Source organism: Mustelus asterias, unplaced genomic scaffold (genome assembly GCF_964213995.1).
Source record: "Mustelus asterias unplaced genomic scaffold, sMusAst1.hap1.1 HAP1_SCAFFOLD_35, whole genome shotgun sequence".
NCBI classification, from domain to species: domain Eukaryota; kingdom Metazoa; phylum Chordata; class Chondrichthyes; order Carcharhiniformes; family Triakidae; genus Mustelus; species Mustelus asterias.
This window is the reverse complement of record NW_027590117.1, coordinates 516,362-530,178: the sequence shown is the minus strand read 5'-3', so window position 1 is coordinate 530,178 and position 13,817 is coordinate 516,362.

Here is a 13,817-nt window from a genome sequence, read left to right as displayed (position 1 = left end):
GTGAATAAATATAGTGACAATATTATTTTTCATTCCATTGTAAGATGACCCAAAGATTCCCAGATCCCCGAAAATACAAGGGAAAGCTCCAGCAACGTGCGTAATACTTTTCGACGTCGAAAAAGCCTTTAACTCTGTGAGTCGTGAAGATACATGGAGCGTCAGGAATGGAGCATGAGTGTATGATTATAAGAGCAGCAAGGCAATGTTGGAGCTGCACAAAACATTGGTGAGGCCACAGTTTAAGTACTGATTGCAGTTCTGGTCAAATCACTATAGGAAGGATAGGATTGTACTGGAGAGGGTACTCATGCCATTCACCAGGATGTTGACGAGAAGGGAGATTTCATAGGCTCGGGTTGTTTTCTTTGGAGCAGAGAAGGCTGAGGGGAGACTTGATTGAGGTGTATAAGATTATGAAGGTTATGGACATTGTGGATAGGAAGCAGATGTTCTTCTCAGTTTCAGGATTGATAACAAGGGCAGAATTTTAAGGTGAGGGGCAGGAAGTTTAGAAGGGATTTGAGGGAAATATTTTTTACACCCAATGCTTGGTGATACTCTTGGATTGCAATCCCTGGGAAGGTAGTAGAGGCGGGAAAATGTCACTAAGTTTTCAAAGCATGTGGATGAACACTTGAAATGTCATAACGTTCAGGACCATGGGCCCAGTGCTGGAGGGTAGGATTGGTGCAGGTTTAATGTAGGATTGTCGGTGCAGATTTGGTGAGCTGAGGCGCCTCTTCTGTACTGCATGACTCTCTCGCCATTATCCTAAGACTTGGCTGCTCACTGACATGTGTCACCATCCTCTGCCTACTCCACAATCACATGCAGTCAGTGACACTCACCAAGTGAAACAACACAAACCCCGTTCAGTGAAGTCTGCAGCCAAACAAGGTTGTGACGTTGCCCCAATTCTCTTTTCCATTTTCCTCACTGCAATACTGCACCTGTCACCCAGCAACTTACTCTGGAGATTTTCAAAGGAAGGACAGGAAATTGTTCAACCTGCACCCTCTTCATTTTAAAGGCAAAATTTCTCTTCAGTCATTGAGTTGTGTAAAAGTGAGGTTATGCACTTTGGAAGGAGGAATGGAGGCATAGACCATTTTCTAAATGGGAAAATGCTTAGGAAATCAGAAACACAAAGGGACTTGGGAGTCATTGTTCAAGATCCTCTTAAGGTTAACATGCAGGTTCTGTCGGCAGTTAGGGAGGCAAATGCAATGTTAGCATTCATGTCGAGAGGGCCAGAATACAAGAACAGGGATGTACTTCTGAGGCTGTATAATGCTCTGGTCAGACCCCATTTGGAGTATTGTGAGCAGTTTTGGCCCCCATATCTAAGGATGTGCTGGCCTTGGAAAGGGTCCAGAGGATGTTCACAAGAATGATCCCTGGAATGAAGAGCTTGTCGTATGAGGAACGGTTGAGGACTCTGGGTCTGTGCTCGCTGGAGTTTAGAAGGATGAGGGGGGACCTTCTTGAAACTTACAGGATACTGCGAGGCCTGAATAGAGTGGACGTGGAGAGGATGTTTCCACTGGTAGGAAAAACTGCAAATTGTAAACTGCAAACTGCAAAACTAGAACCAGAGGGAACAACCTCAGGCGAAAGGGACGATCCTTTAAAACAGGGATGAGGAGGAATTTCTTCATCCAGATAGTAGTGAATCTGTGAAACTCTTTGCCGCAGAAGGCTGTGGAGGCCAGGTCATTGAGTGTCTTTAAGACAGAGATAGATAGGTTCGTGATTAATTAGGGGATCTGGGGTTTTGGGGAAAAGGCAGGAGAATGGGGATGAGAAAAATATCAGCCATGATTGAATGGCGGAGCAGACTCGATCGGCCGAGTGGCCTAATTCTGCTCCGATGTCTTATAAGAACATAAGAAATAGGAGCAGGAGTAGGCCATCTAGCCCCTCGAGCCTGCCCCGCCATTCAATAAGATCATGGCTGATCTGACGTGGATCAGTACCACTTACCCGCCTGATCCCCATAACCCTTAATTCCCTTACCGATCAGGAATCCATCCATCCGCGCTTTAAACATATTCAGCGAGGTAGCCTCCACCACCTCAGTGGGCAGAGAATTCCAGAGATTCACCACCCTCTGGGAGAAGAAGTTCCTCCTCAACTCTGTCTTAAACCGACCCCCCTTTATTTTGAGGCTGTGTCCTCCAGTTTTAACTTCCTTACTAAGTGGAATGAATCTCTCCGCCTCCACCCTATCCAGCCCCCGCGTTATCTTATAAGTCTCCATAAGATCCCCCCTCATCCTTCTAAACTCCAACGAGTACAAACCCAATCTCCTCAGCCTCTCCTCATAATCCAAACCCCTCATCTCCGGTATCAACCTGGTGAACCTTCTCTGCACTCCCTCCAATGCCAATATATCCTTCCTCATATAAGGGGACCAATACTGCACACAGTATTCCAGCTGCGGCCTCACCAATGCCCTGTACAGGTGTATCAAGACATCCCTGCTTTTATATTCTATGCCCTTCGCAATATAGGCCAACATCCCATTTGCCTTCTTGATCACCTGTTGTACCTGCAGACTGGGCTTTTGCGTCTCATGCACAAGGACCCCCAGGTCCCTTTGCACGGTAGCATGTTTTAATTTGTTTCCATTGAGATAGTAATCCCATTTGTTATTATTTCCTCCAAAGTGCACCTTATCAAACGCCTTTTGGAAATCCAAAAGCACCGCATCCACCGGTTCTCCTCCATCAACCGCCCTAGTCACATCTTCATCAAAATCCAACATGTTCGTCAAGCACGACTTTCCCCTCATGAATCCATGCTGCGTCTGATTGATCGAACCATTTCTATCCAGATGCCCTGCTATCTCCTCTTTAATAATGGATTCCAGCATTTTCCCTACTACAGACGTTAAGCTGACCGGCCTATAGTTACCCGCCTTTTGTCTCCTTCCTTTTTTGAACAGCGGCGTAACATTAGCCGTTTTCCAATCAACCGGCACTACCCCAGAATGCAACGAGTTTTGATAAATAATCACTAACGCATCCACTATTACCTCTGACATTTCTTTCAATACCTTGGGATGCATTCCATCCGGACCCGGGGACTTGTCCACCTTCAGTCCCATTAGTCTACCCAGCACTGCCTCTCTGGTAACATTAATTGTATTAAGTATTTCTCCTGCTGCCAACCCTCTATCGTTAATATTTGGCAAACTATTTGTGTCCTCCACCGTGAAGACCGACACAAAAAACGTATTTAAAGACTCAGCCATATCCTCATTTCCCACTATTAACTCCCCCCTCTCGTCCTCCAAGGGTCCAACATTCACTCTAGCCACTCTATTCCTTTTTATATATTTATAAAAACTTTTACTATCATTTTTTATATTAATTGCTAGCCTAGCTTCATAGTCTATCCTTCCTTTCTTTATCGCTTTCTTAGTCTCTCTTTGTTGTTTCTTAAATTTTTCCCAATCACTTGTTTCTCCACTATTTTTGGCCACTCTGTACGCAGCTGTTTTTATTTTAATACTCTCCTTTATTTCCTTCGTTATCCACGGCTGGTTCTCCCTTTTCTTACAATCCTTGTTTTTTGCTGGAATATATTTTTGCTGAGAACTGAAAAGGATCTCCTTTACAATCCTCCACTGTTCCGCAGCTATCCTACCTGCCAGCCTGCTCTCCCAGTCTACCTTAGCCAATTCATCCCTCATCCGATCATATTTCCCTCTGTTCAAACAGAGGACACTGGTTTGGGACCAAACTTTCTCCTCTTCCATCTGAATCAGAAATTCGACCATATTGTGGTCACTAGACCCAAGAGGGTCCTTCACAATAAGATCCTTAATTCTACCTACCTCGTTACACAATACCAGATCCAAAATAGCTCGTTCCCTCATCGGTTCCGTAACATGCTGTTCAAGGAAACTATCCCGACAGCATTCTAAGAACTCTTCCTCCATTCCACCCTTACCGACTTGAGTCTGCCAGTCAATGTGCATGTTGAAGTCCCCCATGATTATTGCCGTTCCGTTTTTACACGCATCCCTTATCTGCTTGTTTATAGCCCTCCCTACCTCAACATTATTATTTGGGGGCCTATATACCACACCTACTAGTGTCTTTCTCCCTCTACTATTCCTCATCTCTACCCATAACGATTCCACGTTTTGTTCCTCAGAGCCTATGTCATCCCTCAGTACTACCCTGATATTATCTCTTATTAATAGCGCGACCCCACCACCTTTTCCTTCCTGTCTATTCTTCCAAAACGCCTGATACCCCTGGATATTCATCTCCCAGTCCTGGTCACCTTTCAGCCACGTTTCTGTAATGGCCACTAGATCGTACCCACTTGTGCTGATTTGCACCATCAACTCATTTACCTTGTTCCGAATGCTTCGTGCATTCAGGCAAAGTGTCCTTATTCCAGCTTTTATCTGGACCCGCTTTGATGAGTCGCGAACACCCTCTCCCTCTACTCCCTTATCTGAATTACCACCTTCATTCACTTGCACCCTCTCCTCTACCATTAATTTTGTAATTCCCCTTACCCCTGCATCCTCCCCCCCATCAATTAGTTCCTTGATCCCGGTCAACTCTTCTAGCTCCCCTCCCCCCAACCTATCTAGTTTAAATTCTCCCCAGTAGCCTTAGCCAACCTACCGGCCAGGATATTGGTCCCCGTGTGATTCAAGTTCCACCCATTTTTTGTATACAGATCACCCCTGCCCCTAAAGAGGTCCCAATGGTCCAGGAACCTGAATCCCTGCCCCCTGCACCAGTCCCTCAGCCACACATTCATCCTCCACCTCACTCCATTCCTGCCCTCACCTTCCCGTGGCACAAGCAGTAATCCTGAGATTACTACCTTTGCTTTCCTCTTTCTCAGCTGTCTCCCTAATTCCCTGTACTCCCTTTTCATGACCCCTTCTCCCTTCCTACCCACATCAGCGGTACCAATATGTACCGCTACCTCAGGCTCCTCTCCCTCCCACCTCAGGATTTCCGGGACGCGACTAGCGACATCCTGGATCCCGGCCCCAGGGAGGCAGACCACCATGCGAGAATCCCGCCTACCTCCGCAGAAACGCCTGTCTGTCCCCTTCACCATCGAGTCCCCGATTAATGCCGCCTTCCTCCTCTTTTCCTTAGCCCTCTGAGTTACAGGGCTGGACTCCACTGCGGAGACACGGCCACTGCTGCTTCCCCCAGGTGGGCTGTCCCCCCCAGCAGTACTCAAGCAGGAGTACTTGTTGTGCAGGGGCAAATCCACCGGGGTGCTCTCAACCACCCTAGCCTTACCCTTCCTGGCCGTCACCCACTTGGCCTCCTCCCGTGGCCCTGGTGTGACCACCTGATGATAGCTCTTGTCTATCACCTCCTCATTCTCCCTCATCAGCCTAAGATCCTCGAGCTGCAGTTCCAGCTCCCTAACACGGTCCCTCAGAAACCGCAGCTCGACACACCCCTCACAGATGTGGATGTCCGGGAGGCCAGATGCCTCCAGGACCTCCCACATCCTACACTGGGAACAGCACACTGGTTTCACACTCATACTGGACACTTTATGTCAAGTAAGACAGTGAAAAGTTAATAAGAGTGTAAGGAAACAAAAACTCACCCCTGCTCGTCCAAGCCCTGTGAGCCAAAGCCCTGACAGCTCACTCAACTTCCCACTCACTCTGCTGCCCGCTACGATGCTGCCCGCTGTATACTTTGGTGCACTTTTAAACCCTCCAAAAACTTCCCCTGACCTCTCCTGGCCCGACTTCCGGTTTTGAAAGAAACCTCCGATTTTAAACCCAAAATTAACTGAAAAAATAAATAATTAATTACAGTCAGAAAACCCACTCTCTTACCCTCAGCCTGCTCCTGGGAACATGGTCTCGGCTGCAGGGAAAGCTTGAGTGGGTGTTCACTCAGAAACATGGCCTCAGCTCCCTGAGCGTTCCTTCTGAGAAGCAGACAGGAATTTGGTCGGTAACATTCAGAAAACTAAAGATCATTCCCAACATCCCTGACTCGGAAACGCACACAGAAACAGCTCCACAAAGAACTAACTGAAGGATTGCAGATAAATAGGAAAAATCAAACCCCTCCCAGCTTCACACAGAACACTGACCATCGGAACACACAGGTCCTTTCACACATTGTCTGAGCATTGAGTTACAGGTATTTCCTCCTGCCTGTCTGCATTCGCTGATGGAACTTGTTTTTCAAATAATTGCTGAAATTGCCAACTCGTCTTTCTCATAGGATTAGAAAGATGGGTATATTGAATGGTGCTCTACTATTCACTCCTCAAGCCGATCAAACGCTGTGTCCAAACTTCACCTGTGACAGTGTGGCCAAATTCCTCGCCAGCTCGATTTTCAAGTCTCTGGTCTCTGTTAGTCATTAGTACTGTGTGAGAGTGTCAGAGACATTCTGAACTTGACAGGATACATTGTCAGTGGAGCTATCGGTGAATGTTAGATTTATTCCCTATCTGTCATTTTCTGGTACATTGTATCTGAGATATATTTCATCCAAATGTTTCAATTCCTCCAGTCTGGTCAGTGAAGCATCTCGCTCTGAACCATTCGCCTTCGCACAGCCGCTCATTCCATGTGTCCAGTTGGAAAGCTTTCTGAAGGAACAAGCTGCCTGACAGAGCGCCGACGATAATCCTCCACTGTCTGATCGAAAGCTGCAACAGGAGCTGCTCATTACATCTATGATGAACGTGTCGGTCTTTACGTTCAGTGGTGTAGATTCACATCATCCTTCTTTCGAGCTGTCTGTCACAAGGAGTCTGGAAAATCTATTGAGCAGGTACCCGCTGATGTAAATGTCCAGTTTGCAATCTGCCCGAGGAGTGAGCAGACTGACTCTGGTCAACATTTTGGAAAGATTTGATTTTTGTGCTGAATGGTTGTTCTGAGATTGTGATGAGTTTATTTCTGTGAAGTTGTTCTGATGGGAAAGTGGGGAATGATTGGAGTTGCCTTCAACAGAATGAAGCTCGGGCCGGCAGTTCACTTTTCAGAGAACATTGAAAAACCTGTTCCTACTTTTTCAAACTTTATGGAAAGGAAGACCCGCCGGGATTCGAACACACAACCTTTGAATCTCTTATCAGACAATAATTCGAAGTTCAACATGCCAGCCGTTGCACCTTAGAGCCACACCTCCAGCATTTATTTCCCATCCCATTTCCCATATGGGAATTTCTGACGTTTTTGAACAAACAGTTCAAAAGTTCAGCAGTTGGACAGTGACGACATTTCAAAATACTTTATTGTCAGTAAAATGGTTTGGGAGGTCCTGTGGTTGTGAAAAGAGCTGCAGAAATTCCAGTCGAACTCGTGGAAGATTGTATGTCAGAGTGTGTGGGGAAGTTGGCGGAATGGGAGAACATGTGGCAGTTGAAGAATGAAGTGATTCATTTTGGTGGGAACAACAGAAAAACAAAGATGAAAATGGAATTCAAAACAGTTTGTGTGGAGAGTGTATATCCATTACCAAGTGTGTCACGGTGGTCGACTGGTCTAAGGCGCTGTAATCAGGTCGCAGTTTTCTCTGGAGGCGTGCATTCAAATCCCTTTCCTGAGATTGTCTGTTGTTACCCTTGACTAGACACCATCCAACCTACGAACTCTTTCACTTGGATGCCCAAGGGCAGCAGATACTGTAAAACAATGGCCATCTGCAAGTTCTACTTCAAGCCCACCCTGACCAGGAAATATCTCCCGTTTCTGTGGCTGGCTCGCTGTCCTGGAATTCCTTCCCGAACAGCAAACTGTATGTCCATACATTACATGGACTGCACTGGCTGAAGAGTAAGCCGACCACCAAATGTTTGGTTACATTCCAAATTAATTGCCTTTACATCAAACGATTGTATCTTTCAGTCTTTCCGCGGTGTTTTATTTGCAATGTGTGGAAAGATGTTGGATATGGTGTTGAAGTGTTTCACATCAGTTCATTCATAACAACCCCTGAGCTGCTGTGATGGAAATGGAATTTACTGACAGAAACTACATTTCCAACATTTCACATCTGGCTGCGGAGTCAGGACCTGTGTGAAAGCCAACCTTCTTTCAGATTTTTGAAGGGTGTTAACAGCTGGTTTGGTAAAGCATTTCCTGATGAGGTGGCTGAGTGGTTAAGGCAATGGACGACTGGTCCATTGTGCTCTGCACGAGTCTCTTTGAATCTCATCCTTGTCAGTGACACGTTCCCTTATTCAGGGCGAATCAATGATTTGTTTTGGAATTCACGAATGAAATTTCGAGTCAGATTTGTGTGGTGAAGAGTCCAGCACTATTCCATGTTTTCATATTCCTAACCGCAGGAGAAATTCGAGCTGATGATCGATTCAAAACAGGACACCAGCTTTGGGCCGGAGTTTGCCACCATGAAAACATATGGTTTCAGAAGCTTCAAAGCAGACGCCAGCTTCATTTGCGGCCCTCGTGGCAGATTCTATTTTTCCAGAATCGGCAGTTCAGCCAATAAATGAAGAAAAAATGATTTCATAAAACCAGAAGACTTGGGAACAGATGATCGTCCAGCCCGCCGTATCTGCTCCACCTTCGTGAGACCATGATAGATCCGGTATGATCAAAATATCTGTCTACCTCAGCTTTAAGCATGTTTACTGACCCAGCCTCTACAGCTTCCTGTGGTAAAAATTCAACAGGTTCGCAAATGTCTGAGAGAAGAAATTGCTAAATGCCTATTTTTTAACTGGGCAGCGCCTTTATGTGAGATTATGCCATCTGGTCCTCGACTCTTCCATAAGGAGAAGCAAACTCTCTGCATCTACCCTGGCAAACACCCTAGGAATCCTATAGCCTATCCCTCTCTTGTCCCTCCTACAGCCTCAATACACCGTCTGACAGTTTGCCTCTCCTATATCCTCACTCTGTTGGAATGCATAGCAATCTTTCCTTGTTCTCTCTCTGCATCTGATAACTACTGAACTCTATCCTCCCCACCTGAAGTCTACAGGCTCTCACACTGAAGCTTGGTGTCACTCAGTTCCTAATTTATCATTTATATCCCGTTCTCTGCTCTTTATTCCCTGTCTGTTTCCGTTGAACTCGGTGAGTTTTGACCATTTGATTTGATTTGATTCATTATTGTCTCATGTATTGAGATACAGTGAAAAGTATTGTTTCTTGCACACTATACAGATAAAGTATACCATTCTTAGAGTACATAGGGGAGAAGGAAAGGGGAGGGTGTAGAATATAGAGTTACAGTCATAGCTAGGGTGCAGGGAAAGATCAAGCTAATAAACGGTATGTCCACTCACAAGCCCGATGGCAGCAGGGGAAACGCTATTCTTGAGCCCAGGGAGAGGTCTGCCATAATCTGTCGCAATGGAACAGCAGGCTCGAATAATCAGAAGTAGGGAAATTCAACTCTAAATCCCATGTTGCTGTAAAGTCAGCTGGTAAGTTTAGTTAGTACCTTTTTCCTAAATGAAAAACGTGGAAGATTGTGTGTCGGTGTGTGTGGTGATGCTGGCTGCTTTGCTGAGGAATTGTGGATGGAATTAATGGATGGGAGGCTATTTTACGTGATGCACTGGCCTCCGTTCGCAACCCTTCGTTGTTTTTTGTGATCTTTGTCAGAGCAGAAGCCATAGCAAGCTGAGATACATCCAGAAAGGGTGTTTTCTATGGTGCATAGGAAAAAACTGGTGAGAATCGTACCGGACATGCCAAATTTCCGAAGAATCCTGATAAAGTAGAGGTGTTGGTGGGCTTTCTGAGCAATAGCATCAGCATGTAGTGAGCAGGACAGGTTGTTGCTGACCTGAACACCTAGAAATTTGAAGCACTCGACCATTTCCACTTCATCACAGTTGATGTAGACGGAGGCATGTCCTCCACTCTGCTTGCTGAAGTGGATGACTATCTCCTCCGTTTTACTATCCATTTCACATTTTAGATTTCACTCCAAATACCGTTAACCCATTCACTCTGTGCTTACTGACAAACACCGACTCGTGGTTAAGCAATGCCTGCATTTTAAAATTCTTACCCGTGTTTCCAAGTCCCTCAATTGCCTCAGTTCTTTCACCCTTTTTCTCATTTCCAGCCCAACACCCCACTGAGATATCGGAACTCCTCCAGTTTTGGCCTCCTGAGCATCCCTGATTCGATTCACTCCACCAGTGATGGCCGTGCTTCCAGTTCTCTGGGACTCAGCTCCAGAATTCATTCTCTAAACCTCACTGCCTCGATCATGCTTTCCTCATCTTCCATTTCTATCGCGTTTCCTCCATTTATTTCCTCTCTTCTTTCCCTCAAGTTCTACTTCACCCACGCTCTGACTTTCACCAATCCTGTTGTTGCTTTTACAGCCATAAGAGAATTATGGTTGTCCAACGGTAATTCTCATAACGGTTCCGCTTATGAATTATTTACCCGCCTCCAGCTGTCTGATTTCTCAGAGGGTTCAGCCGCAGATCGCAACATGCGGTATGACGCAATGACGCTGATTTGGGAGAGACGCTGCTGGAGTCGAACAACAGCACCGCAATCCGATTGGTATGTGTGTTACAACGGCGTTCTTCAATTGGCTCAAATAGATGTCAATCGTATAGTGGGCGGGTGTTGAGCGGAGCAGATCGCTCTGCTCCTGGCCGTTATGAAGCGTCATTTCCATTGTTCGCGCACATTTCAGACAGACTGAGCTCACCGATTGGGTGATCAGGATCAATCAGCGCACAGCGTTGACTGAATGACAAGAATGTCTCAATTTCTGATTGGTTTCGTTCGCTGTCGGTGACAGGTCGGCTTCTGTGATTGGACAGAGGACGGGGATTACTCTGGGCCCATCAGACACCTGGCGACAATGTCTGGATCCTGAGTCAGCAGTGGAACTCCAGATGCGCGAAGGGTTTTGGCAGCGGAGATTCCGTTCCGCCTGGCTGCAACTCCGCAGCTGAGTGCTTCCAACGGCAGCTTCCTATGTAAACATGTCACGCTGCAGTTGCCCAGTCTAGGCAGTGGCGGCGCTGCAAACCCCGTGGAGTCAGACCAATCAGCACAGAGACTGGGATCTTCCTGTGCTCTGTGTGTTGGTCTCAGTGCCACACCGGGTTAGTGCATTTCACATTGCAGAGGCCAAGGAAAGAAACTGGGATATTCCTGTCCTGTGCTTTGGGGGTGATGGTTGGTTTCTCTGAATGGATCTCTCTCACTGTTTGGTTCTAATTACAGACTCTCTCTCTCTCTGACAGTCAGTCTGGGTGTTCCTGACTGGGCAGAATGGCCTGATCTCACCCGAGATGATGATGATTCAGGACTCCACCCTTCTCTACACTCGCTCACTGAGGCCCAGCCGCTCCTTCCTCATTCGTTTCCTCAGGTTGTCAGGTACATTAACATCTTCATCTGCTGTGAACAGTGACCTGACAGTGGAAATATATTGGAGCATGATGGTGCAGCCAACCATGTCAAAGGTGTGGAGAGGGATGACGCGGGTTGTCCAGCTGGGGAAGACTGCACTCGCCTCGTCCTATTCTTATCTTTCTCGTCAGAGGCACAATATCACCCGCAATGGTTTCTCTTCTCCCTCCTGTGTTGTTACCTTCCGAATCCCCCTAGGATCTATCCTTGGCTCCCTCTTTTTTCTACACCTTACCCCTCAGTGGCATTATCTGAAGAACAGTGCTCGTTCTCACATGTATGCTGACAACACCCAGTTCATGCTCACCATCACCACTCAGAACCAATCCCTCTTAATAAATAATTCGACTGCTTATCCGATATCCTGTACCAGATAAGCGGAGAATTCCCCAAATAATATCTGGAAGAGCAAAGATCCCACCACAAATTCCATTCCCAGTTAATGATTCCATCACTCTCCCTCGTCCCTGGCACATCATTACACCCGGAATTAGATTCGGACCACATATCTGTTTCTCCACCAAGATCACCTATTTCCAGCTGTGTCACTTCACACGTTGTTGATAATGTTGTTAATAAGAAAAAAGATGGAAAATTATAGGCCAATTAGCCTAACCTCAGTTGTTGGCAAAATTCTAGAATCCATCGTTAAGGATGAGATTTCTAAATTCTTGGAAGTGCAGGGTCGGATTAAGACAAGTCAGCATGGATTTAGTAAGGGGAGGTCGTGCCTGACAAACCTGTTAGAGTTCTTTGAAGAGATAACAAATAGGTTAGACCAAGGAGAGCCAATGGATGTTATCTATCTTGACTTCCAAAAGGCCTTTGACAAGGTGCCTCACGGGAGACTGCTGAGTAAAATAAGGGCCCATGGTATTCGAGGCAAGGTACTAACATGGATTGACGATTGGCTGTCAGACAGAAGGCAGAGAGTTGGGATAAAAGGTTCTTTCTCAGAATGGCAACCGGTGACAAGTGGTGTCCCGCAGGGTTCAGTGTTGGGGCCACAGCTGTTCTCTTTATATATTAACGATCTAGATGACGGGACTGGGAGCATTCTGGCCAAGTTTGCCGATGATACAAAGATAGGTGGAGGGGCAGGTAGTATTGAGGAGGTGGGGAGGCTGCAGAAAGATTTAGACAGTTTAGGAGAGTGGTCCAAGAAGTGGCTGATGAAATTCAACGTGGGCAAGTGCGAGGTTGTACACTTTGGAAAAAAGAATAGAGGCATGGACTATTTTCTAAACGGTGACAAAATTCATAATGCTAAAGTGCAAAGGGACTTGGGAGTCCTAGTCCAGGATTCTCTAAAGGTAAACTTGCAGGTTGAGTCCGTAATTAAGAAAGCAAATGTAATGTTGTCATTTATCTCAAGAGGCTTGGAATACAAAAGCAGGGATGTACTTCTGAGGCTTTATAAAGCACTGGTTAGGCCCCATTTGGAGTACTGTGAGCAATTTTGGGCCCCACACCTCAGGAAGGACATACTGGCACTGGAGCGGGTCCAGCGGAGATTCACACGGATGATCCCAGGAATGGTAGGCCTGACATACGATGAACGTCTGAGGATCGTGGGATTATATTCATTGGAGTTTAGGAGGTTGAGGGGAGATCTGATAGAAACTTACAAGATAATGAACGGCTTAGATAGGATGGACGTAGGGAAGTTGTTTCCATTAACAGGGGAGACTAGGACGCGGGGGCACAGCCTTAGAATAAAAGGGAGTCACTTTAGAACAGAGATGAGGAGAAATTTCTTCAGCCAGAGAGTGGTGGGTCTGTGGAATTCATTGCCACAGAGGGCTGTGGAGGCCGAGACGTTGAGCGTCTTCAAGACAGAAATTGATAAATTCTTGATTTCTCGAGGAATTAAGGGCTATGGGGAGAGAGCGGGTAAATGGAGTTGAAATCAACCATGATTGAATGGTGGAGTGGACTCGATGGGCCGAATGGCCTTACTTCCGCTCCTATGTCTTATGGTCTTATGGTCTTATGCCTGAACTCACCTGTACCTGAAACCCTCATCCATGCTTTTGTTACCTCTGGACTTGCTGATTCAAATACACTCCTCCTGCCCAGCAGATTTCCTTCCCTAAAGGGCATTAGTAAACCATATGGCGTTTTATTACAAATCGAGAATTATTTGCAGATTTGTCTTGAATTAAAATTTCACCATCTGCCCTTTTGAACGCAAGTCCCCATTACCCAAGATCTCTGGATTACTTGTCCACGATGCCACTGCCTCTCCCAAACAATGTCAGGAATGGGTTTTGAACACTCGCCTTTTCCATTGCCCTCATGAAAATACCGAGCAATTTCATGAAATGCGATTCACCATTCGCAGGGGGAGGAAGTCGTTAAGAAGGCATATGGTGTGTGGGCCTTTATCAATCGAGGGATTGAGTTCAGGAGTCCAGGC